A 26,316-nucleotide genomic window follows, 5' to 3' on the forward strand; every position below is an offset into this window, starting at 1 on the left:
ACGGCCTAGTGCCAAGTAGGTCTTAATCAAAGTGTACTAGGAGTGCAAGTTTGCCTCCTCCCCAAATTGTTATTTTAGAGGTCATTTAATTAACCTTCTTTTTCATTTAATAGACCTCAGTAGGTTGGGTATTTTACCCCTGTGTATATGTCCTTAGAGGACAGCTTGAAGGTGAAGTTTGGTGTGGCCTGTGATTGGCTTACACTTTGAGAGCAGATTGCGCTTTTGGAATTCAATTTTTGTATGCCTCGAGGAGGCTTTACTGTGTAATTTGGAGCAAGTGCTCCAGGGTTTGATTGGGGTCTTCTGCCCCTTGGTTAAAATTTGTATATCGGAAGGTTGGGCTAGTTGCTCAAGAATTGTGAACTCAGGGCTCGAAGCCCAAATTCTGTAATCTCTGTAATTGTACATTTCAAATTGTGTTTCGGCTACTAAGTACCTGTTCTTTGTTATTACTTAATTTTGAAAAGAAAATATAACCTTGTTAAATTTTACAGTAACTTTGATTCCGTAGTTTGAGACTCATTCACGCCCGCACCTTCTTTCACCTCTACCTACCACCAAAACACGGTAGCAATAATAATAATAATAATAGGAAATCGGGGAAGAAAGATCTTAAGGAAAAATTTTGGACCCGTCTGTACAGGGGGAATCTGGATGAAAAGGAAATCTCATGACCTGTACCAACCCTCAGATAAAATCTCAGACACATTTAGGAAAATAAGTTTGAAATTTTACGGACATATTCTCAGAATGATTAATCAGAGGCTGACGAAAATAATTCTGAACAGCGGACGAGTTGGCCGTGCGGTTAGGGGCGCGCAGCTATGAGCTTGCATCCGAGGCATAATTGGTTCGAACCCCAGTGTCGGCAGCCTTGAAGCAGGTTTTCCGTGGCTTCCCGTTTTCACACCAGGTGAATGCTGGGGGTGTATCTTAATTAAGGCCACGGCCGATTTCTTCCCACTCCTAGGCCTTTCATATCCCACCGTCTCCATAAGACCTATCTGTGTCGGAGCGACGTGAAACAAATCCCCAAAAAATCTGAACCTTGCCCTATTAATGAAAGTTTTAAAAAAATTGGCTGCTCGAAGCTGGAAAAGATCTAACGCTAATGCCGGGACAGTTTCTAGTATAGGCCACGGCCGCCAACTCCCTCACCTTTTCCGTGCATCTCCTTTACCGTAACAAATCTCCCGGCCTGAGAGACAGCGTCACCCTCTAGGAGGCCCGCCTCCCACTTCAGGGAAGGAATGAAAATATATCAGTAGTAGTAGTAGTACATATTCAGCAGGAAGAGACTCACGGATGAGTTCGAAATACAGGAGAGAAAAATATTGAGGAAGATTCAAGAAAGGGAACTAGTACAAAAGGTGACCCAGACCAAAACTCTACAAGTACTGTGAAAAAAAAATCACTGACGTGGTCAGGAAGAGACGCCTAGCATTTTATGGACGTGTCTACAGGATGCATCATGCCAGGTTGACCATCCAGCTTCTCTCTTACTGGCAAAAGAGGAAGACAAAGTCATCATGGTTGATGGAGTTAAACAAAGATCTGCACGACCGAGCTCGATAGCTGCAGTCGCTTAAGAGCTGCCATATCGAGTAATCGGGAGATAGTGGGTTCAAGCCCCACTGTCGGCAACCCTGAAGATGGTTTTCCGTGGCTTCCCACTTTCACACCAGGCAAATGCCGGGGCTGTACCATAAATAAGGCCACGGCAGATTCCTTCCACTTCCTAGGCCTTTCCTATCCCATCGTCACCATACGATTTATCTGTGTCGGTGCGTCGTAAAGCAATTAGCAAAAGATCAGCAGGAACTGGGAGGATAGGAAAGAGACTTGGAAGGTGAGACATCTCCCAGAAGGATGATTAAACAGATGAGATTCCAGAATAAACCACTAAGAAGGAAGACAGGTACCCTCTGGACAAAGTAGAGGAAGGAACAACACAATCAGAGGATGCTCAATATTGGGCAAATATCAAAACCCACCGCAATACCTTGGTCCTTAGTCGGCCTATACGAAACAAGAAGAAGAAAAATAGGAAGAATAAGAAGAGGGAATCTCATTATCTCTCTTGTTCTCTGTTCTAAAACACGTTATTATTATTTAGCGTATGGCTTATACAGACATAATCAGTAATATACATATATACATATTTACAGCCCAGAATCAAAGCAACTTGTGCTTCACAATTGAATGTCTAATTCTTCGATCCAGCATGCAGTATCCGGAGTTAGCAGCAGGGAGCCATCCTCATCACCGTGATACGCTCGAATCCTACATTCTCTGACGATATGATAAACAGTCTGGTGTGGAGCTCCGCAGCCACAGTCTGGATTAGGTAGATTTTTCCACTTATGGAGAGCGGCTCTGCACCGACCATGTCCTGTTCTGATTCTATTCAGGGCAGTCCAGGTCTTGCGTGGTAGGTGGGATCCACTTGGAAGTCTGGGACCTGAGAAGAAGGTATGAAGGCGCACATCCGTTGCTGCTTCCCATCTACTTTTCCACTCATCAAGAGATTTAAAATCCTTAGCATCCATGTTAGAGGCATCACGCAGAGTTGGATGGCGTGATTTTAGTCTGTTAAGATTCAAAAGTGGCAGGTCACTATTCACGCGTAGACTAGGATTTCTTGAGATCTTGTGAAATTCCTTCATAAGGGCATTAGATCGGCGTAGATCAGGTGGCATTATACCAGTTAGCAGTGGAAGCCAATGAACTGGAGTAGATGTGATTGCGCCAGATATGATGCGCATTGTGGTATTAACTGGGTGTCAACAAGCCTTGTATGATGACTGTTCATCCAAACAGGTGCACAATACTCAGCACTTGAATACACCAAACCCAGGGCTGAAGATCGCAAAGTGGTTGCTGAAGATCCCCAGGTAGTTCCACACAGTTTATGAAGGATGCTATTTCTCTAAAACACGTTGATAGGTTCTTTCTATTTTAACTTTTTCGTTTGTCTTCAACAAGGTTAATTTTGGTAAGGTAGCAAAGTTTCAGAAAAGTTTTCTTTGTTCAAATAGAAGGGGACCGTTTACACTGTCAATTTTTGTACTGATGCCATGTGCTTCTGGAGAGACCTGGTGCAGGTACTTCTAGAGGACGCCCATTGGTGACAAGGTGTGATGATGATAATGAGGGGGTGAAGTCTGGTGTCGGCACGTAGACTACTGATGTCGAATAACACTAAGGAGTCTGCTAAAGGATTAACGTCTCCATACAACGGACAAACCACCCTCAACAGCTCATATACTCTCACTCTATACGAACATTGCGGAGAAGTTTGAAATTAAATCCAGGCGTTTTGTCACACAATCAAGTAATTAGAAACTGTACACCACCATCTCTCCTATCCTGCCGGCCAACATTCTGATGGACTCGAAGGGGATAATCACGGTGTTAGACCATACGGAAAAAACATGGTTGGTTCAGCTGGCTAGGCGCTCCTAAATTGTGCTCAATAGTGCGGAATGAATACCGTTAAAAGTGCTTATATGTGTTAGACGAATGTCCGTGTTCAGGTTTGTCAGAAGTCAGTGAGCTACATGGTACTGGTCATGTAACTGTACAAAGGGCACTAGGAAAGTTTTAAAATGTGAATGAACGCTTTAGACTTTTTCAAAATAATTTCCACCACACTCAATACACTTCTCCATACGTTGAAATCAGTCACTGAACCAACTCTGCCACTTTTCTTCGGTTACATTTTCACACTCTTAATCCCATGCTGCCAGAATCTCTTCGTCCGATGCAAAACGCCGCCCTATCAGCTTCATCATCACTTCTGGGAAGAGTGCGAAGTCACATGGGGCAAGATCAGGACTGTATGGAGGGTGATCAAGCACAGTCAACCCTGATCTAGCAAGAAAATCCATTGTTACATTAGCACGATGTGCTAGAGCATTGTCGTGATGCAAGAGGCAAGTGTTGAGCTGTGACCTTGGACGGAGCTGCTTGAGAGCTTGGATGACCTGAGGCAGAGAAGTCTCACTGTACCACTTCGCAGTAAGTGTCCTTTGTGTTTCTAGCACAACCCGAGTCAGGATGCCCCGTTTAGTGAAGAATACTGCAATAGTCCCTTTCTTCACTGACCTTGACTTTCGCACAATCACAGGAGTACCCTCAACTTCAAACAGCCACACCTTTTCCTGGGATTTTGTTGGGGCATCGTAATAATAAAGCCAAGTTTCGTCACCTGTAACGATGCTGTTGACGTTATGCGAAGTCCCATTTTCAAACTGTTATCATTTTTCGTCACCATTTCACTCGATGTGCCCTTTGTTCCCCTGAAAGTGAATGAGGGCACTCAAAGGGAACAAACCTTTCTAACATGGAGATGGTCGTGTAGAATTGAATGAATAGTTGGTGCAGGGATATTGAGGGTCTCTTCTACCTGCCGATATGTCAAACGCCTCTCTTGCTGCAACATTTTCCTCACAGATTCAATGTTTTCCTCAGTCACTGATTCAGACGGTCACCCAGAACGAGAATCGTCTTCAACCCCAAAATTTCCCCTCTGGAACTCTTTGTACCAGCGGAAAATTGTTGTCCGATGTGGACAGTCTTTCCCCAGCACAGGAGTCATTTCCTTCAGGCACTGGTCAACAGTTAATCAACGAGCAAAATTGTAGCAGATAATTGTGCGATATTCACATTTAGACCACACTGACATCTTAACTTGCTTTCAATCCCACTGCTTGGTAACAACTGGTGTGAAGGTCGCGTCTTGCTTTCTTCTAGACCGGTTTTCACCCCTCCTTTCATCCCTCACCATAACAGGGATGTCCAGCCAACTGCTTTTGCGTATTGAAAAACTTTCCTAGTGCCGTTTTTACTCTTATATTTTGAAAATCGTACGTTCCCAACACGATAGTCGAATCCCTGAGGATGGTTTTACTTGGTTTCTCATATTCACGTCAGGAAAATGTTAGGACTGTTTCTCTGTCAAGACCACGATCATTGCCTTTACAGTATTAGTATTTTCCTAACGCACCGCCACCGAAAGCATGCATGAGTTAGTGCGATGTTAAACAAGTAGCAAAAATACACAGAAGAAGACACGGTAACGAACCAAATATCGGAGAAAATATGTGCTCCAGCGTCTCTTTCAAGGAGCTTTAAATGCATAAGACATTATTACTGATAAAACAAAAATCTCAGAGACAAGGGACATAAGAGGCAGTTGAGATCTTAGCTAGCCAGTACGACTGCTGGCAGTCAGACAATTTGTTTTACGTCGCACCGACACAGATAGGTCTTATGGTGACGATAGGAGAGGTCTAGGAGGATGGAAGGGGCCTTGGCCTTAACTAAGGTACACCCACAGCATTCGCCTGATGTGAAAATAAGAAACCACGAAAACCATCTTCTGGGCTGCCGTCAGTGGGTTTCGAACCCACTGACAGCTGAGAGCTACGTGACCCAAACGGCGCAATCAATCGCTCGGTGTCCCTCACAGATTGCTTGCTTGCTTGATGATGCTTGTTGTTTTAAGGGGCCTAACATCGAAGGTCATCGGCCCGTCCCTCACAGCAACAGCTCGTCAGTTGGTCTCACGAGGCTAAGAGAACCCCATTCTAGATTAAAATCGCTGGATGGAACCGGGAATTTAGGACCTTGTGGTAAGAGACATCTTTCTACCGTTACACTATGGACTGGCTGTTTCAACTGTACGGTGGTAGTGGTGGTTGTAATAAGAGGACGGTACAGCTAGGTAACCATCCTAACTCCACACTAATCCCAGGAAAAGATGGAAGTGGTCTGATCCTTCAGCGAATGAAAGTTTCGGCGATGTCAAAGAGAACAAGAGTTGCACAAGAGAGGTTGGACAGGAAAGATTAAAGTGAGGCACCGAGCTAATTGGTCTTGCGGTTAGGGGCGCGCACCTGTCAGCTGGCATTCTGGAGATAATGGGTTCGAACCCCACTGTCGGCAGTCCTGAATATGGGTTTCCGTGGTTTCCAATTTTCACACCAGGCAAATGCTGGGGCTGTGCCTTAATTAAGGCCACGGCCGCTTCCTTACCACTTCTAGCCCTTTCCTGTCCCATCTGTGTCGGTGCGACGTAAAGCAACTAGAAAAAAAAATCAGGGGCCCATGGTCGTTAAATTACAAAGTTGACAGCCTGCTCGAATTTCTTCGAGCTGAGCTATGAATCTGAATATCACCCTTTTAATAAACCTCTTAAAGGAGAGGTTCCATAGCGGATCAAGGGCACGTGTTAATGGCAGGACCATGTGACGCAAATCTTTAGCAGTACACACAACATTTGCTTTATGAACTTCCTGCACCATTCCCAAGTTAGAATACTAGTGTAACGATGCTACAAACTAAGTCCAACGTGAGTGGATATTAGCTTATCTCAACGCACGCAATTTAACTCTGGTAAACTATCCGAGCCCTATTGTCTTCAAGCACGCAAGACGTTCACTGCAAACAGCGCGCCGTTCACTCTCGACAAGTAAGAACGCTTCAAACACAGAAACTTGGGTGTGGAGACAACGGCGTAAACTTTAAATCCTAACCATGTTGGAAGGCAAATATGTCCATGGAGCGGCTCTAACTAGAATAAGGAGAATTTGACCATTCATGATATTCATAGACTAATACGTTTTAGTCGACGATAATATGAATTGAATAATAATAATAATAATAATAATAATAATAATAATAATAATAATAATAATAATAATAATAATAATACAAAATAAAACATTACAACACAGTAGTGAAACCGGAATGCGTATTAGCGAGTGAATGTCCAGTACTCAAGCTGAATAAATTAGAAGAACTGGAAAGAAAAATGATACAGAAAATACTCGGCCCGCTAAAATTTACAGAACTCCGTAAATCAAGAAGTAATGTTGAAATATAAGAAACATATCAAATATAATGCGGGAGAGGCGATTTATATTTTTTAGACATTCGATGAGACCAGGTTAATCAAACAGATCTTCAAATATCTTTGGAACAAGAGGTCAACAACAACCTGGATTCATGAAGTCAAGAGACATTTGTAAAGAAACAGCATAAGGGGAAAAATAAGCAACAGAGAGAGATATTTTTAGAAAGAAAGTACCGGGCGAGTTGGCCGTGCGCGTAGAGGCGTGCGGCTGTGAGCTTGCATCCGGGAGATAGTAGGTTCGAATCCCACTATCGGCAGCCCTGAAGATGGTTTTCCGTGGTTTCCCATTTTCACACCGGGCAAATGCTGGGGCTGTACCTTAATTAAGGCCACGGCCGATTCCTTCCAACTCCTAGGCCTTCCCTATACCATCGTCGCCATAAGACCTATCTGTGTCGGTGCGACGTAAAGTAACTTGCAAAAAGAAAGATTTTCTCGAAAACAGTAAAGTAATTAGAGGAATGCAAAACAAATGTAATAATAGACTGATAATAATTATTATTAATAGTATTATAATAATTCTCTGTCGCTTTACCACACACCTTCGCTGAGTAACTAACGTGAACAGTGTCGCATATGGAGGGTTGGTCTTATTTTACGGCAGGATGCCCTTCCTGACGTCAACCCTAAGGATGTATTCACTATTGATTATTTCTGTGGAGATAGTTTGGTGTGTAATATGCGTATAGGCTATATTAAAAAACAGGGAGAACCAGACAAAAAACCCGACCCAGTGAGAACTGAACTCAGATACTCTGAACAGATGGACTCAACGCTGGCCTTGCTGCCAAGAAACAGGTAATAATAATAATAATAATAATAATAATAATAATAATAATAATAATAATATGTTGGTTTTTACATCACACAAACTAATTTTGTGTTTTCAGAGATGCCGAGGTACCGGAATATTCTCCGCAGAAATTATTTTACGTGCCAGAATGTCCAACACCACGAGGCGGACGTATTTGAGGACTGATTCTGATGCTAGCACCCTACCATCTGAAGCAGTCCACCAGACAAGGAACGGGATTCACTCAGCCTCAACTTGTTAAGCTAGGGTCCTACACTAGGCTCCATGAGCTATTAGTTAATAATAATAATAATAATAATAATAATAATAATAATAATAATAATAATTATTATTATTATTATTATTATTATTATTATTATTATATAATATATAATATAATAATATATTATTATTATTATTATTATTATTATTATTATTATTATTATTATTATTATTATTATTATACATGTATTACATACATTATCATTACAGACGATTATGCCTTTCAGCGTTCAGTCTGAAAGCCTCTGTAAATTTACTAAACGTCGCCCGAATCCTCTGTTTGCAACTAGTTCTGTGGCCTCATTTAGTTCTATACCTCTTAAATCGTTATAAACGAGTCTAACCAATGTCGTCTTGGTCTCCGGCTACTTCTCTTACACTCCATAACAGAGTTCATTATTCTCCTAGATAACCTATACTCCTCCATTCGCCTCACATGGCCCCACCACCGAACCCGGTATATGCGTACAGCTTCATCCATCGGGTTCCTTCCTAATTTAGCCTTTATCTTCTCATTCCGAGTACCCTCCTGCCATTGTTCCCATCTGTTTGTACCAACAATCATTCTCGCTACTTTCATGTCTGTTACTTCTAACTTATGAATAAGATATCCTGAGTCCACCCAGATTTCGCTCCCGTAAAGCAAAGTTAGTCTCAACACAGACCGATGTAAAGATAGTTTCCTCTGGGAGCTGACTTCCTTCTTACAGAATAATGCTGATCGCAACTGTGAGCTCAGTGCATTAGCTTTACTACACCTTGATTCAATCTCACTTATTATATTACCATCCTGGGAGAACACACAACCTAAATACTTGAAATTATCGACCTGTTCCAGCTTTGTATCACCAATCTGACATTCAATCCTGTTGAATTTCTTACCTACTGACATCAATTTAGTCTTCGAAAGGTTAATTTTCATACCATACTCAATGCACCTATTTTCAAGTTCCTAGATATTAGACTGCAGGCCTTCGGCACAATCTGCCATTAAGACCAAGTCATCAGCATAGAGCAGACTGCTTACTACATTTCCACCTAACTGAATCCCTCCCTGCCACTTTATACCTTTCAGCAGATGATCCATGTGAACTACAAACAGTTAAGGTGAAAGATTAAAGCCTTGTCTAACCCCTGTAAGTTGTTATTATTTTTTCGATTTTGGCCTACTTTGGACCACGGCAAACACTTATTGACCTGCTGATTAGTCCCTTTTTCTCCTCCCAGAACTTCGTGATCATTTCGCTGCGATTCCTCCTTACTCTCCACTGACCACATATTCCTGGACTTTTCATTTTGTTTTTCCTGGAACCACTTGAATTGATAAATTTGAGCTCTAAACATCTCTATGTTATTATTATTATTATTATTATTATTATTATTATTATTATTATTATTATTATTATTGTCCAGTGGTTGTGACCAAAGTCATGTATGAAAAATGTGTAAGGAGTGTGAAGATTAAGATAGGACAAACTGGTACAACGTAGAAACAGGAGTTCGACAAGGAACTGCGTTATCCAATCTACTCCTCATCACAGTCATGAATGAATTCCACAAGAGTGTACGATAAAAACAAATAGGAATCAAACAGTAAAAGGCCTTACTTTTTGCAGACGACATAATAGCATGGGGAGAAGATAAAATTTAAGTGCAAGAACAAGTTCAAGTTGCTGTATGGATTCGGGAGATAGAGGAACATGGAATTGAAATACGTGTGGAGAAGGGTAAGACAGTAGTGATGACGAGAGGTAAAAGAGAAGGAAGGGAACATTCAAGTACACGGAAGACAAACAGAAGTTGTTAAATGCTTCAAATATTTTCGGAGTATACTTACAGAAGATGACAACATAGATTAAGAAATAGTAAAGAGAATCCAACAAGCCAATGAGTTTTACCAACGTGTGACAGGTATAGTTTGGAACCAGGACGTCCCAGAGAAATGTAAAAAAAATTCTATACCCAATGTATTACACGCCAATTTTGACATACTCGCCGGGCACATGGGCAACAACAAAACATGGTGAAAGCTGATTCGCAAGCAGCCGAGATAAAGTTCCTGAGAGGAATAATCGGGAAGACACGAAGGGAGAAAATCAGAAACATAGAAATAAGAGGGAGAATTGGATTCCTTAAACTGCAAGACAAACTAGAGACCACTAAGCTGGAATGGTATGGACACGTGATGAGAATGGAAGAGGATAGAGTTCCAGAGCGAGTGTTTATGAAGAACGTAATGAGGAAGACAACGGCGAAGGCCCAGAGAAAGGTGTACGGATGCGGTGAAGAAGAGTACAGAGAAGAGAGGAGTAAACGTGGAAGAAATAGTGGAGGAAGGAAAGAAGGGAGTTGTGGTGAGAGATAGAAACTGTGGAGTTCCTTGATTCACAACCCGATCTAGAAGTTTGGAAACGGGAAATGAAGAAGAAGAAGCATTTGCGCCGGGATTAGTGACTCAGATGGCAGAAGGACTGGTCTTCTGAGTCCTAGATCACTGGTTCAATTCCGTCCCAGTCCAGTGGTATTTGAAGGTGCTCAAATACGTCAGCCTCGTTTCGATATATGTACCAACAAGCTTGGGGCTTTACGTCGCACCGACACATATAGGTCTAATGGCAACGATGGGATAGGAAGGGCCTAGGAGTTGGAAGGAAGCGGCCGTGGCCTTAATTAAGGTACAGCCCCAGCATTTGCCTGGTGTGAAAATGGGAAACCACGGAAAACCATCTTCAGGTGTACCAACAAGCACAATAACTCCTACTGGGCAACATTTCAGCACCTCGGCGTCTCCAAAAAGTAGTTAGTGAGGCATAAAATGAGTAAGATTATTACAAGAGTATTCGCTAAAATACCTGGATAAAAACTACAGAAGGATGGAAACCTGAATTTATTATTGAACAGATTCATATGACGGAACTCTGATATCTGGATTCTTCTGTTCAAAGTGACCATTCATATTCATATGACATTTACACGCCACCAGCTCAGGATTTCCGAAACCGAAGAGATCATATTAAACTAGTGGACGTTTTATTTTCTTTGGTGTCACAGAGTGCGATGTTTGATGCTCCCATCTTTACTAAACTTTAGTTCTCTACGAGAAAGTCAGATAAAACAAGATTAGCTAAAGTGGAGAGTGAAAGAGTGCACTTAATAAACTTACCGTCGCTTTATAACACGAATGTCGATAAAGCATCGCGCGAAGTGACTATTTATATCATATCCCTTATAGGAGAGCACAAAATAGCACAGTGAAACATAATGCCCCCCAATGTACTCTGGCAGAGAAGGTAGAGTACAACATTCAGTTTATCCACAAGCAAGGGTTTTCAGTTGCTTTTAAAAATGTTCCTCTGAGAAAAAGTCGATTCTCTTTACCTTCCTCGCTATAAACATTCCACGCATTTACTGTTTATGAGTAAATATGAAATGTAACTATTGCACAGTAACCAAGGGTGTTAAGTTTAAAAATAGACATAAAGGCTGATTAACGCTGAATAACACTAATTTACAGGGGTAGATATATGACATGATCTTAACTATTTCCAGTGCAGTTTTTCATGCTGATTTCAAATCTAAAAACCGTTTTATCTCTATCATGTCAGATTTTTAAGTTGATGACAAATTTTTATTTCTTAATGAAACAGCGTACATAGTGAATTGTTTTTATAGATTTCCGTTATTTTTTCATTCAAAGTCTACTGTTTTCATTTTCTTCTTCCTTATTGTCGGTGGCAGTGGACATTATGTGGTGCTAAGGTTGCATAGATTAACCAGATCTGTTTTGCTACGTGTGCGTAACAAACAAATCCAATGTGTCATGCGGTGCAACGTTGATTAGTACTCCATGTAACAATCAATGCTCTAGTGAATCTTCTGTGTGCGAGTTTGTTTCCCTGATACAATGTTAAACATATATAAATGAATGATGTCGTGTATCTTAAAAACAGCGGGTGATAGAGACAAATGGTTTACATATTTTGAATTAACATGTTTAAGTTTTCTTAGAACGCGTGTTGGATACCAAGATATCTACTGGAAGTAATTTTTTGTTGATCACTGTAATTATTTTCAGCAAGACAGAGTAATCACGGTCGTAATAATTAAAAGGTTAGATGCATTTGAGCTCGGGTGTTATAGTCGTATGCTCAGGAATATCTTGGTTGTATCACATAATGAACGACGTGGTTCTGCAGTGCATGAGAAGACAAACAGAAGTAACAAAAACCACCCAAGAAAGGTCTTTGGCCACGTTATGCGAAACCAGAAATATCACCTCCAAGAATTCATATTTCAAGGATAAGTAAATGGAATAAGAGGCCCTGGACGACGACACATTTCCTGGTTGGGAAACTTCCGCCTGTGGTCCAATTCATCATCAGCTGACTTATTTAGAGCAGTTGTTAGTAGGGAGGCTTGGACCAGATTGACCGCTAACGTCCATTGAGGATATGGCACTTACAAAAGAGAAAGAAGAAGTCGGTAGAGTACAAAATAGCAAAAAAGAAAAAAATAGTCCGCAACCAAGCCAACGAATAAGGTTACGGTAAGTATCACGGCTACTCGATTAATGACACCCTAGATCCCGAAATAGCCAGAAACACGGAAATTTTTTGAAATGAGATAGCATCATTGGAAAAGTGCAAAGCTTCAACCCATCAAATTTCATACCACTAGAGTTAAAACTTCCTGATTTATTTTAGTTTCTTTGAGATATTGCAATTACATTGACATCCCCTCTTAAGTGAATACCCGTCTCGTGGCCATGATCGTTAAGGCGTCAAGTCTTCATTATCTGACACCGTAATTAGCCAGTGCGAATCTCGTTGGTGGTGTAACGTTTCTAATAACTGGATTGAATCCCAAAAGAATGGATTTAATTCCAAACTTCTCCGCACTATTCGTGTAGAGCATATTGTGACCTTATCGGTCATGTACATATTTATTTATTAATTATTTGGCAGTGAAAAACCTTTGTAAAGCTCCCTCGTACTTGTTACAAAAAGTTGCATTAGGTTGCACCTGCTTACACAACCTTTGTAGCCTGCTAAACACCACTCCGTCTTAACTAAAAGAATACACAGATAGAGAGAGAGAGAAGAAAATGTCAAGCCAGAAAAATCGATAATGATACATTCACCCGTTGAAAAAATGGCCGAAACACGATGTTGCCAGCTCGCAAGTTGCATTTGTATGATGAGATTTCGAGACATGCATAATATTTAATATGGGAAACCTCGGGATGTTATATGATTTCATTATAGACATCTGCCAAAATTCCAATTCTTTATAATATATTAACGTGTGGAAAAATACGCAATCGTTGCATTATATAACACGCTAAGCGTCAGGACGCTTCCTTTGTACGCATCACCCTCATGGAGGACATTGTAGGGTCATTATTTTGATAATTAATTTTAAATAAATGGCCGAACAATCCAGGTTCCGCACATAACCAGACTACTTAAGAATCTGAGTCACACGTTTGGGTGTATTACCGATGTCATACGACACGTGGAACTATTAATTTAAAAAAGTAGTGGGGATTTGCCACTGTCTCTTGCATGAGTGGGGGAAAGTTTATAAAAGGAATAGCGGTGATGACAACAGTATCCACTTGACGCGAAGGATCCAAGGCAGAACCACGGTTTGATGGTGTTCTGATTTATGTAGTGTTTCAGACTGCAAATATACAGTTTATATCTTCGAGAATATTATAATTGTCTACAAACAATAGTATTAAAAAAGTTGAAGTTATGTGACTGCAAGAACGGTATAATTGTAATTTTTTTAAAGTGATGCAACAAGTGTTAATTTCATTAAAGTGTTATAATTGTATTTTTTGTGTTAAAGTGACGCAACATGTGTTAATCTCATAAAAGCTGTTATAAGTGTAGAAGATAACCATTGGATTATGAACGCGCTCAGCGGGAGTAGCAACGGACATGAACCCGTGACCAACGTCAACACCATGGAAGCTTAAAAAGGAAAAATGAGGGTCTTTCTCAGGACCCGAACCTTGGATTGTTACGAAATGATGATAAGTACTAAAATGAAATACTTTTTTAATAAATGCGCGGTTATTCATTATGCAGATCACATAAATTAGGTTAGAAATGTAAATTGCATGTATTTTTGAATTAGAGAGAGAACTTGTGAGTGGTCTTCATATTCATTTATGTTCATTTCATGGAATTAATAGTCTACTCCATGGGCTTAAAATATACATAATTAACGTAATGCATGTATTTGATGTGATGATAAAATATTAGTTAGTCTGAGAGTGCCTAGATTAGGTAAAAGTAATAGAATGTAGATTTGTTTTGGTACTGAGCCAAACCGTAATTTTGTATAATTTATTTACGTGATATCCAAGCTTATTATGATAATGCATAGTGATTATGCTTTCAAAAATGAACTATCGGCTGTTAACATCAGGATAGGAAGGCACTCTTATTTTCACGTAATTTGCATGATAATATTTGTAAATGGCTGTATTAATTATATGCATAACTTGTGACATGCCTGGACATCGAACAAACGCACTCCTATTGAGATTAGCATTTTTCCTTTAATGTCGAATACTTTTCCCTTTCTATATATGAGAATAACATTATGGATATGTTTAAAATCCATATTTGCTTTTATTGGTTTGAGTTTAAAATGTAGGAAAAACCTAGGCTGCATTCTGTAATCGGATGAAAGCGAACCTGGTAATTCTAATTCTGAGGATGTGAATATGATAAGATAAAAGGTGGCCTGATATTGAGTTAAAGAATTGTGATAAGGCAGTGAACTAATAAGCCAGTGGAGCTTTGGAAATATGATACGAGAATACGTAATGAAATGAGATTATTTAACAAATATGTGTTCCAAGGGAAACGATTTGGTTTCGCCTTGAGATGTTGAAAGGATATTTCTGCCACATCAGGCCATTATTTGCTAGGGCATTGACGTCCAGAGATTTACAACCTGAGGGGAGACGGAAAAGGGCTTGTGCCTTGTAGAGGATTACTGTATACTGTATTGTTCGAGCTATTCCACTTAGAATGAAGGCAGCGCGACACCGATTATAGTTTAAAGGATTCTTTTACTTTTCCATGTAAGATTTTATAATAATATTTAACTAACTGGAACACCTGTATTATTATTTATTTGTTGGCCCTATGATTAATTAAGAAAGGGAGTTTTTATAGACCCGTTTGTCGATGCCATCCTGGATATCATCGGTTCGAGTTCTGAGGCAACCATGGATTTTTGTTGTCACATTTTTTTTATACATCCAGTTGCATGTGTATATTGTTTATTGTTTCTTTTCATATTATGTGTACATATTTTCCTCTTTTATACGTTCTTTTAGATGTGTTTCACTCTTTATGTGGATGACAAATCGAGTTTTATTTTCGTAATTTTTGTCAATGGATTAATTAGGATGTGGGTTCGATTTCTGGACCCGACATCAGTCATTTTATTTTGATTAGGATTTTATCGACTAGCATTCACTTATTCTTTGTTTACTTTTTGTAATATAATTAATTTAGCTAGGTGACCATTTCAAGTTATCTTCAATTTTTTTTGTATAAATAATTGCTTCTTCTGATAGTGAAGAAAGTTCTTAATGATAATCGTCGCATTTATAAGGATATTTCTGATTTTTAAAATGTATGTTATACAAATTATAATGTAATATTTATCATCATGTCGGGAAGAAGAAAGAGGTAAAGGAGAAATAAAATTTTGACATTTTACAATTTGTATTTAGTCCATTGGACATTGCATATTCAACATTCATATACTATAAATATTCAGGGTCAACTTTTAATTAATTTGATTTATCAAGTCTCAATAAATAGGTATTTAAACTTTTGTCTGCCTGTCATTTTGCCGAATAACTTTGTATCCCAAGTTTCCTTCCGTTCATTTATGCCTTTAAGCTAGTTATGTGTTATTTCTTTTTTTGATCTTTTGCCGCGAACGCACCATGGCCCTGGGAGGTCGGTGGTTTGATTCTATGGAACGGAAGGGTGCAGTAGACCCTTGCACGGTCGGAAGAACTTTTGCTCACCCATTATTCTGAAAAATTTCCTTTTTCGTTCCGTCCTGATGAGGTGGCATTTGACTCTAGACTAAAAAGGTCCCTTTCTATCAAGCGCCTTGGCGTATGGTGCCATATGGCGGTATCCCGACATTTTAGGGATTATCATGCAGTCATTTGGTTCTATGCGGCAAATGGCGTGGGGTGGAAAGGTTGCAATATGTGGGCAATGAGAGAGCCCCTCTCCACGAACTAACCGCATGAGCGCGGGAAGAGTCGACAGCAGGTGACTTCTAGTAGTTTGTGCTGTAAAAACTAGATGGTGATATGCGGAGTCTAGGCACAAGGAAAGCCATAGCAATGTACCTGGCTGAGTATATTTGCCAATACAGTCGTGCAGTTCGTTAGTCATTCATTGCTTATGCTATATTGCTATACAAGCATTTGTGCAGTCCATGACTCCAGGTCGTATGCAGTTATCACATGTCAAAATGATTTTGTTTCCTACGAATAACCTAATGAAATTAATTTAATTAAATGTATTTACATAGCAAAGAGCCTCCGTGGCTCAGATGGCAGCGCGCCAGCCTCTCACCACTGGATTCCGTGGTTCAAATCCCGATCACTCCATGTGAGATTTTTGCTGGACAAAGCAGAGGCAGTACAGGAATTTCTCCGGGCACTAAGGATTTCCCTGTCATATTTCATTCTAACAACACTCTCCAAAACCATTTAATTTCTTCTGTCATTCATTTATCATTGCCCCAGACAAGTGCGACAGCTTCGGCAGCCGGCACAATTCCTATCCTCGCCGCTAGATGGGGTTTCATTCGTCCCATCCCTGACCCGGTCAGATGACTGGAAACAGGCTGTGAATTTCAATTTTTTCATTTACATAGCACAAGGCGTTTGTATACAAAATACTTCTCTTGTTTCCTCACCGTAATCTAATGAACTGAATAGAACGAGACATTAAGCACAATAAAAACTGTTCAAAATTTCAATCTGTTTAGATACGAGCCGCTTCACTAGTTGTAACTGAGAGCCGTGCAAGCAGCTGCTAGGCTGCACCTTCCGTCAGAGCGCATACGCTGCTCCATTACCTGCCTGAGGTGGAGCGCTGCTCATTGTGCCGGCTTTGGTGTGGAATGAGGGCTTATAGTGATTCTTCCGTCCCACGGATGGGGACGTTAAACCCGCAGCAGACCACTTTGTGTTATACGACAGGAGTAAGCTATGCGCCGATATCGGGTTTCACCCTCTCCGTATCTCATCATCATCATCATCATCATCTTCATGATCACTCCTCTCACCCATACGTGCAGGTTGCCCATGGGTGTCAACTAGGAAGACTTGCACCGGTCCTTTCCGGTGACTACATGATATCATCATCATCACCATCATCATTTAACAAAATGGACTATTTTTATGCAATCATGCTGTCAATTTTAAGCTCCCATAATGCATGATGAAATGCTGTGTGTTGTTCACCCTGCTGTATAATGTTGAGACATAAACTCTGAAACACCACACAATTAAGAATTTGGAATCTTTCAAAATGTGACTACGCAGAAGAATGTTTAAACTTTCCTGGGTACAACATACTGTACACGTAACGAACACAGCTTGCATTCGGGAGATAGAGGATTCGACCCCCACTGTCGGCAGCCCTGAAGAGGGGTTTCCCATGGTTTCCCATTTTCACACCAATCAAATTCTGGGGCTATACCTTTATTAAGCCACGCCCACTTCCTTCCCGATCCTAGGCCTGTCATAACATTGGTCACCATAAGACATGTCCGAGTCGGTGCGACGTCAAATAGCAAGCATATGCCAGGTGGCCTACCAGCGCCTTATAAGTGCTCCACATGCATTAATGATGAATGGGATATCTAATAACTGATTTTCACAGGGGCATTACTGCCTACATGCAGGTTACGTCAGAATACGAAGAGGCAGGGCGAATGAAGTGTAACGTGCTGGGATTCATGTAGTTCGGCGTTACCGCCGCATGGTGGAGCTAGTGTCAATTGGTCTTCAACGCGAGTTCATAGCATAGTATGAAACAGTTGGACTTGGAGCTTGTCGGCGCTGTACTGCTAGACTTCTGCACATAGTTGAAATACAGATTAATGCGCCTGTTACTGGGTGTTCTACTGTATATAACGCACTGCAGTGCTGTTTGCAGAAAGAAATGGTAAAAAATGCGATACAGAATATACACAGTTATTGAACCTGTTCACATACAATTGGAAAAAAAAACTTAAAATTATTTTCTTGCTGCTTTAGAAGATGACCTGGACTTCACCTCTCTTGATATTTCCTTCACCTGAAAATTAAATCTGGAATTAATGTAATGAAATATAATTTTGTGTAAATATAAAAGCGGATGATCCTCTGAAGATCGCAAATTTCGAAACACTTGAAGTTCATACGTCATATCCACACAGTCTGAAAATATACCGGGTCTTCTCCTTTTTAACTTTTCTTCCATTGCAGCGTCAACACGATTCAGTACGCCATAGAAGGCTGACGAAGGATATTTGAGAGATTTAGAGTCACTGCCGCCAAAGACCCGCAATTTGGAAGTAACGCTTACATCAATAAGGACACACACTGAATTTCAGGGTCATAGTCTAATGATTTCACACACACTCATTTCTCGGCACAATTTTGTTCGCTGTTATGTGAATCGAGCAGCCACGTAAATAATACACTTGTTTGTCGCCTGCTCAGAGCTGATCTATTGGACTGAGATGGTTTAATATCTGTCAGTGAAATAGTGTCCCACATCCGTTCATGAATATTTCCCTTTACCTTCCTTCTTCACCGTCTTTCATCCCATGCATTTGATCTTATCTTTTATTTGAAGACAGCTTGTGGTCAATAACAGTGAGCTGTGAGCGAATTCTTTTCATCTTACGCAGAGCCCACATAAGTCGACGAAAAAAGGTTAGAAAAATAGTTTTGGAAATGTTGCTCGTATCTCGCGTAAATATTTCAGATACTTCTCTGTTTTCGAAACCATACACACCAACTGCTCTATAAAATGCCGGACCTTTCGCATTTGGCAATACTCTTTATAAAACGTTAGGATTGATTTGCCTTACGATTTATATCCTGACATAAAACATCACGCCATGTCGCTGACTGCATTTAGTAACAACACTCAATTCACACGCAAACGCACACTATTTCTTCCAACTGATACTCGTTCAGACTAAACGATCTGTGCGGTGCGTGGTGTTGAAATATGGAACTAACTTCTCTGGACTGCGGAGCCTTATGAAAATTCTATCACTTGTTTATATAGCCACCCTGGAAGAGGTAACAACCGGATGGCCACTCGCTGCATTTTCCTCAGCGCTACCGTACCCGTCTAAACCTACTTGCGTGTGTAAGGCTCGTTTTCGAACGCATAGTGGTAGGCTGGTATGTGCTACAGCAGCACTACTGGTGGCTGGTGGTATGCTCAGAAACGGCGAATCATCATCTTCTCTCGTTATTCTTTTTCTACCGCTTTTTCCCCACATCTGTGGGGTCGTGGGTGCGAACTGTGTAGCACGTGTGGATTTGGCCTTGTTTTCCGGCCGGATGCCCAACCCTATATGGAGGGATGTAGTCACTATTGCGTGTTTCTGTGGTGGTTGGTAGTGTAGTGTGTCGTTTGAATACGAAGAGGAAAGTATTGGAACAAACACAAACATCCAGTCCCCGATTCAGAAGAATTAATCAGACGCGATTAAAATCACCGATCCGACCGGGAATCGAACCCGGGACCCTCTGAACCGAAGGCCTCAACGCTGACCATGCACCCAATGAGTATGCTCAGAAACGGCGAATACACAGACATAATTTTAATCTATGGAGAATCTGGATGGTATGCGCAAGAGTTTCTAAATAGCCACCTGCGTTCTATACACGATTATGCCGAGCAGAGTAAGAGCTAATGGATCGTTCAAGGCACATACTACACACAAGACTTTTGTAGAGTTGATGGGTTATTGATTATTATTTTCTGCATCATTGGCCTATCTCCAAACGCACTCTATTACAGAACGTGTGTAGAAAAATGATTGCTAGTTGTTTCACATCCGAAATATAGCACGTTGTAGCGCTCCTTTGTAAACCAGCGATTGTATATCCCACTCATCATCAGTGCATGCGGGACACTTACGAGTAGAAATTACGGGGCAATACGGCCACCTGGTAGATTATGGCTCCGAAATCGAAGGACGAAGGGGAATAACAAAAGACGAATAACTTGCCTTAGAAATGTCGTAGACTAGACTGATAAGTAGATCATTGAACAGTATCATGCTTCAGAATACCGAGAAATATTAGGTATGGTAATCGTCAACATCCGGGAGAAATTGCATAGCACATACTGCAGAAGACGTACGGGGGGTTTGGTCACAAACGTTCCTAAATATACTAAACTAAAACTTCTCTTTCCGAAAGGATTGATATAACTGATTTTAAATTAAACATTATGGAATTATACCGCTCACAGATGGAAGGTCGCCTGAGTAAATGAATCCAAGATATAAATACACTGACTGACAGAGCAAATGCAACACCAAGAAGGAGTGGTTCGAAAGGGATGAAAGTTGGGGAAAAAACAGAGACGGCACGGACGAATAATTGATGTTTATTTCAAACCGATATGCAGGTTACACAATGCGCACGGCATCGACTCAGTAGGATGTAGGACCACCGCGAGCGGCGATGCACGCAGAAACACGTCGAGGTACAGAGTCAATAAGAGTGCGGATGGTGTCCTGAGGGATGGTTCTCCATTCTCTGTCAACCATTTGCCACAGTTGGTCGTCCGTACGAGGCTGGGGCTGAGTTTGCAAACGGCGTCCAATGAGATCCCACACGTGTTCGATTGGTGAGAGATCCGGAGAGTACGCTGGCCACGGAAGCATCTGTACAGCTCGTAGAGCCTGTTGGGAGATGCGAGCAGTGTGTGGGCGGGCATTATCCTGCTGAAACAGAGCATTGGGCAGCCCCTGAAGGTACGGGAGTGCCACCGGCCGCAGCACATGCTGCACGTAGCGGTGGGCATTTAACGTGCCTTGAATACGCACTAGAGGTGACGTGGAATCATACGCAATAGCGCCCCAAACCATGATGCCGCGTTGTCTAGCGGTAGGGCGCTCCACAGTTACTGCCGGATTTGACCTTTCTCCACGCCGACGCCACACTCGTCTGCGGTGACTATCACTGACAGAACAGAAGCGTGACTCATCGGAGAACACGACGTTCCGCCATTCCCTCATCCAAGTCGCTCTAGCACGGCACCATGCCAGGCGTGCACGTCTATGCTGTGGAGTCAATGGTAGTCTTCTGAGCGGACGCCGGGAGTGCAGGCCTCCTTCAACCAATCGACGGGAAATTGTTCTGGTCGATATTGGAACAGCCAGGGTGTCTTGCACATGCTGAAGAATGGCGGTTGACGTGGCGTGCGGGGCTGCCACCGCTTGGCGGCGGATGCGCCGATCCTCGCGTGCTGACGTCACTCAGGCTGCGCCTGGACCCCTCGCACGTGCCACATGTCCCTGCGCCAACCATCTTCGCCACAGGCGCTGCACCGTGGACACATCCCTATGGGTATCGGCTGCGATTTGACGAAGCGACCAACCTGCCCTTCTCAGCCCGATCACCATACCCCTCGTAAAGTCGTCTGTCTGCTGGAAATGCCTCCGTTGACGGCGGCCTGGGTTTCTTAGCTATACACGTGTCCTGTGGTACACGACAACACGTTCTACAATGACTGTCGGCTGAGAAATCACGGTACGAAGTGGGCCATTCGCCAACGCCGTGTCCCATTTATCGTTCGCTACGTGCGCAGCACAGCGGCACATTTCACATCATGAGCATACCTCAGTGACGTCAGTCTACCCTGCAATTGGCATAAAGTTCTGACCACTCCTTCTTGGTGTTGCATTTGCTCTGTCAGTCAGTGTATTTTCAGGATTTATATTTTTCCTAAATTCAGGTTAATATCAGGCAAAGGTACGTGAAACATCAATCAAGTATTGTGAAACCTTATTTCATTAACGGAGTCGAAAATTTAAGAAACGAGATTCCCGTTTCCGGAGGTGCATATGGCTCTGAGGTTCACTCAGCCTCCACCAAAAATGAGTACCAGGTTAATTCCTGGGTGCGATTTGGTCGGGCGTAGAGCTAACCACTCTACCCCAACAAGTGCCGAGGTTACGGATAGTGGAAGCCTTCACATTCCAGCCCTCCAAGGGCCTTCATGGCCTATATTGAGATGACTTTGATTTTCTTTGTGCCACTTTCAAACTACAGTACTGTATCAGGTTTATTGAACAGGGTACCACAGAGGGGGCGTGGTGGTGCCTATTGTTTTAAGACTGAGAGGAACTGGACAACCATCCTCTCTTGATAGTAATCAGAAACAAGAAGAAAAGGAGATTATCGACAATAGAATGGAACGAACTACGAAAGGCATGAGAAAATACGACTCCCTATGCCTCAAAAACCTAATTCCACCGGACTCGGAAGATAGCAAGTGTTGACCCGACAAGAACGTGGCGATCCTGGCACAAGCAAGAAGAAGTAATGGCAACCTCAGCTAGGAGTTCTATGGTCACCAACCGGCGCCACCAAGATGAGGCTTGCTTGCTTGCTTGCTTGCTTGCTTGCTTGCTTGCTTGCTTGCTTGCTTGCTTGCTTGCTTGCTTGCTTGCTTGCTTGCTTGCTTGCTTGCTTGCTTGCTTGCTTGCTTGCTTGCTTGCTTGCTTGCTTGCTTGCTTGCTTGCTTGCTTGCTTGCTTGCTTGCTTGCTTGCTTGCTTGCTTGCTTGCTTGCTTGCTTGCTTGCTTGCTTGCTTGCTTGCTTGCTTGCTTGCTTGCTTGCTTGCTTGCTTGCTTGCTTGCTTGCTTGCTTGCTTGCTTGCTTGCTTGCTTGCTTGCTTGCTTGCTTGCTTGCTTGCTTGCTTGCTTGCTTGCTTGCTTGCTTGCTTGCTTGCTTGCTTGCTTGCTTGCTTGCTTGCTTGCTTGCTTGCTTGCTTGCTTGCTTGCTTGCTTGCTTGCTTGCTTGCTTGCTTGCTTGCTTGCTTGCTTGCTTGCTTGCTTGCTTGCTTGCTTGCTTGCTTGCTTGCTTGCTTGCTTGCTTGCTTGCTTGCTTGCTTGCTTGCTTGCTTGCTTGCTTGCTTGCTTGCTTGCTTGCTTGCTTGCTTGCTTGCTTGCTTGCTTGCTTGCTTGCTTGCTTGCTTGCTTGCTTGCTTGCTTGCTTGCTTGCTTGCTTGCTTGCTTGCTTGCTTGCTTGCTTGCTTGCTTGCTTGCTTGCTTGCTTGCTTGCTTGCTTGCTTGCTTGCTTGCTTGCTTGCTTGCTTGCTTGCTTGCTTGCTTGCTTGCTTGCTTGCTTGCTTGCTTGCTTGCTTGCTTGCTTGCTTGCTTGCTTGCTTGCTTGCTTGCTTGCTTGCTTGCTTGCTTGCTTGCTTGCTTGCTTGCTTGCTTGCTTGCTTGCTTGCTTGCTTGCTTGCTTGCTTGCTTGCTTGCTTGCTTGCTTGCTTGCTTGCTTGCTTGCTTGCTTGCTTGCTTGCTTGCTTGCTTGCTTGCTTGCTTGCTTGCTTGCTTGCTTGCTTGCTTGCTTGCTTGCTTGCTTGCTTGCTTGCTTGCTTGCTTGCTTGCTTGCTTGCTTGCTTGCTTGCTTGCTTGCTTGCTTGCTTGCTTGCTTGCTTGCTTGCTTGCTTGCTTGCTTGCTTGCTTGCTTGCTTGCTTGCTTGCTTGCTTGCTTGCTTGCTTGCTTGCTTGCTTGCTTGCTTGCTTGCTTGCTTGCTTGCTTGCTTGCTTGCTTGCTTGCTTGCTTGCTTGCTTGCTTGCTTGCTTGCTTGCTTGCTTGCTTGCTTGCTTGCTTGCTTGCTTGCTTGCTTGCTTGCTTGCTTGCTTGCTTGCTTGCTTGCTTGCTTGCTTGCTTGCTTGCTTGCTTGCTTGCTTGCTTGCTTGCTTGCTTGCTTGCTTGCTTGCTTGCTTGCTTGCTTGCTTGCTTGCTTGCTTGCTTGCTTGCTTGCTTGCTTGCTTGCTTGCTTGCTTGCTTGCTTGCTTGCTTGCTTGCTTGCTTGCTTGCTTGCTTGCTTGCTTGCTTGCTTGCTTGCTTGCTTGCTTGCTTGCTTGCTTGCTTGCTTGCTTGCTTGCTTGCTTGCTTGCTTGCTTGCTTGCTTGCTTGCTTGCTTGCTTGCTTGCTTGCTTGCTTGCTTGCTTGCTTGCTTGCTTGCTTGCTTGCTTGCTTGCTTGCTTGCTTGCTTGCTTGCTTGCTTGCTTGCGGAATTAAAATAGAAGGTGACAGACTAATTTCTAGTGCATAACATTTACAGAAATATTAACAAGTGGATTTAGAGAAGAAGAGTATTTATGTTCCTACAGTCTCGTGTTATAAAGAAAACTATGTACTGCAAAATATATTACTCGCAGGGTTAATGGTAGGAGCCCGGGTATCAATTTCTACATTCTCATCGCAGTTTGGACTTCATCAGGTATAGAAAAACATCTGTTGACGAACATAGCGGTAGCTGTCATCTGCGGTTCAGTATTAATTTTGAGAAACCATATATACAGTCAATAGCATCACATGTGTACTTTTAGCTTCTTAGCTCCCTTTTCTATTGTATGTGAAAGAATTTTTGTATTCCGTGCTGATACAATTTATTACATAGTATTTTTTTATAACCTGTTAAAAGTGATGGTAAGTTGTGTATTGAGAAATGAAGTACACTTCGCTCTAGTGGCAACCCTATAATTAGGAAAGTTATAAAATAAACAATTATATGAATAATTTCCTTAACACTATGAACATTATAGTAGAATTATAGACCCCATTAATTAAGTACAGGTATTTGAACATTATTTTTTACTGAAAATGAACAGATGTACGAATATTAGCCATAGTAGTAATGCACAATAATATCAATGATAAAATATAATGAATACTTATCCGATAATTAGCAATGGAACAATGAGAATAAAGAATTAAAAATATGACAGGAAGGGGTGACATGCGCTTGTTCTACCGGCCCCGGTGTAGTGTTACACAGCGATCGATACATAAACATGTCGGGCAGTCCGGCTCCATGGCTAAATGGTTAGCGTGCTGGCCTTTGGCCAGAGGAGTCCCGGGTTCGATTCCCGGTGGAGTCGGGAATTTTAACCGTGATTGGTTAATTTCGCTGACACGGGGGCTGAGTGTGTGAATCGTCATCATCATCATTTCATCCTCATCACGATGCGTAGGTCGCCTACGGGCGTCAAATCGAAAGACCTGCATCTAGCGAACCGAACTTGTTCTCGGACACTCCCGGCACTAAAAGCCATACGCCATTTCATGACGGGGAGGTGCTAATATTGGCTATGCATAATTAGTCTGTTGAGTTTTGGTCTTACATGTCATCAGTCAGAGCAGGAATCCTGTCCACAATCATCGGTAGTAATTACTAACTTTATATCGACTGCAGCTAAACTACTCTATCTAGACGGTGTATCCAAAAAGATTGGTGGTATGCTGTTGCAATATAACGTCCACGGGGTTTTGAGGGTTCCGTAGACTTACTGAGTAAATTGTTTCCTCTGTTTCAGCTAACCTCCAGCTGAGCGCGCGAGTTAACACAACGCCATCTTATAACAGAGTATGCTGGTGACGTCACATATGTAGCAAATATTTAGCCTTATTTTGATGCGCTATTTTATGAAAATATATTTCAGTTTTTTGGCAACAAGTAGTCTCCTCTCGTGTCTGTCAACTGATACATTAAACATAATCGTAGGTTACATACTCTCGGCGATATACGAGTTATACCCAAACATAAAAGGCGCCTTAAAATTTTTCTCTCTATGTACCCGTTATCGATGAATGCAAGTCTACGTTAAAATTCAATACTCCAATTTTTTGGTAATTAACCATGGATCTAACAAGAATTATTGCCCTTCCTGGCCAACTTTATGTGGAGGAACGTATTTAGGCCAGTACGCTGACCGTTCACTCAGGATCCTGATGAAGAAATAAGTATTTAAACGTGCAAATAATTAAGGTGAACGTGATCAAAATACACAGAAGTGAAGAAGCAAGTAAGCTTGAAGTTTTAGGTTAATATCACTATCATATTGGTCACAGGACTACCAGTGTTATATGGAATTCGAACCACAGAGACGTGATTTTTTATTTCAAAAATTCCACATGCTTCGACCTGGATTTGATCCGCGGCTAATTTGGTGAGAAGCCAACAACTCTGTCCGTCTATCAAACACCCACTCACAGA

Source organism: Anabrus simplex, chromosome 6 (assembly GCF_040414725.1).
Source record: "Anabrus simplex isolate iqAnaSimp1 chromosome 6, ASM4041472v1, whole genome shotgun sequence".
NCBI lineage: Eukaryota > Metazoa > Arthropoda > Insecta > Orthoptera > Tettigoniidae > Anabrus > Anabrus simplex.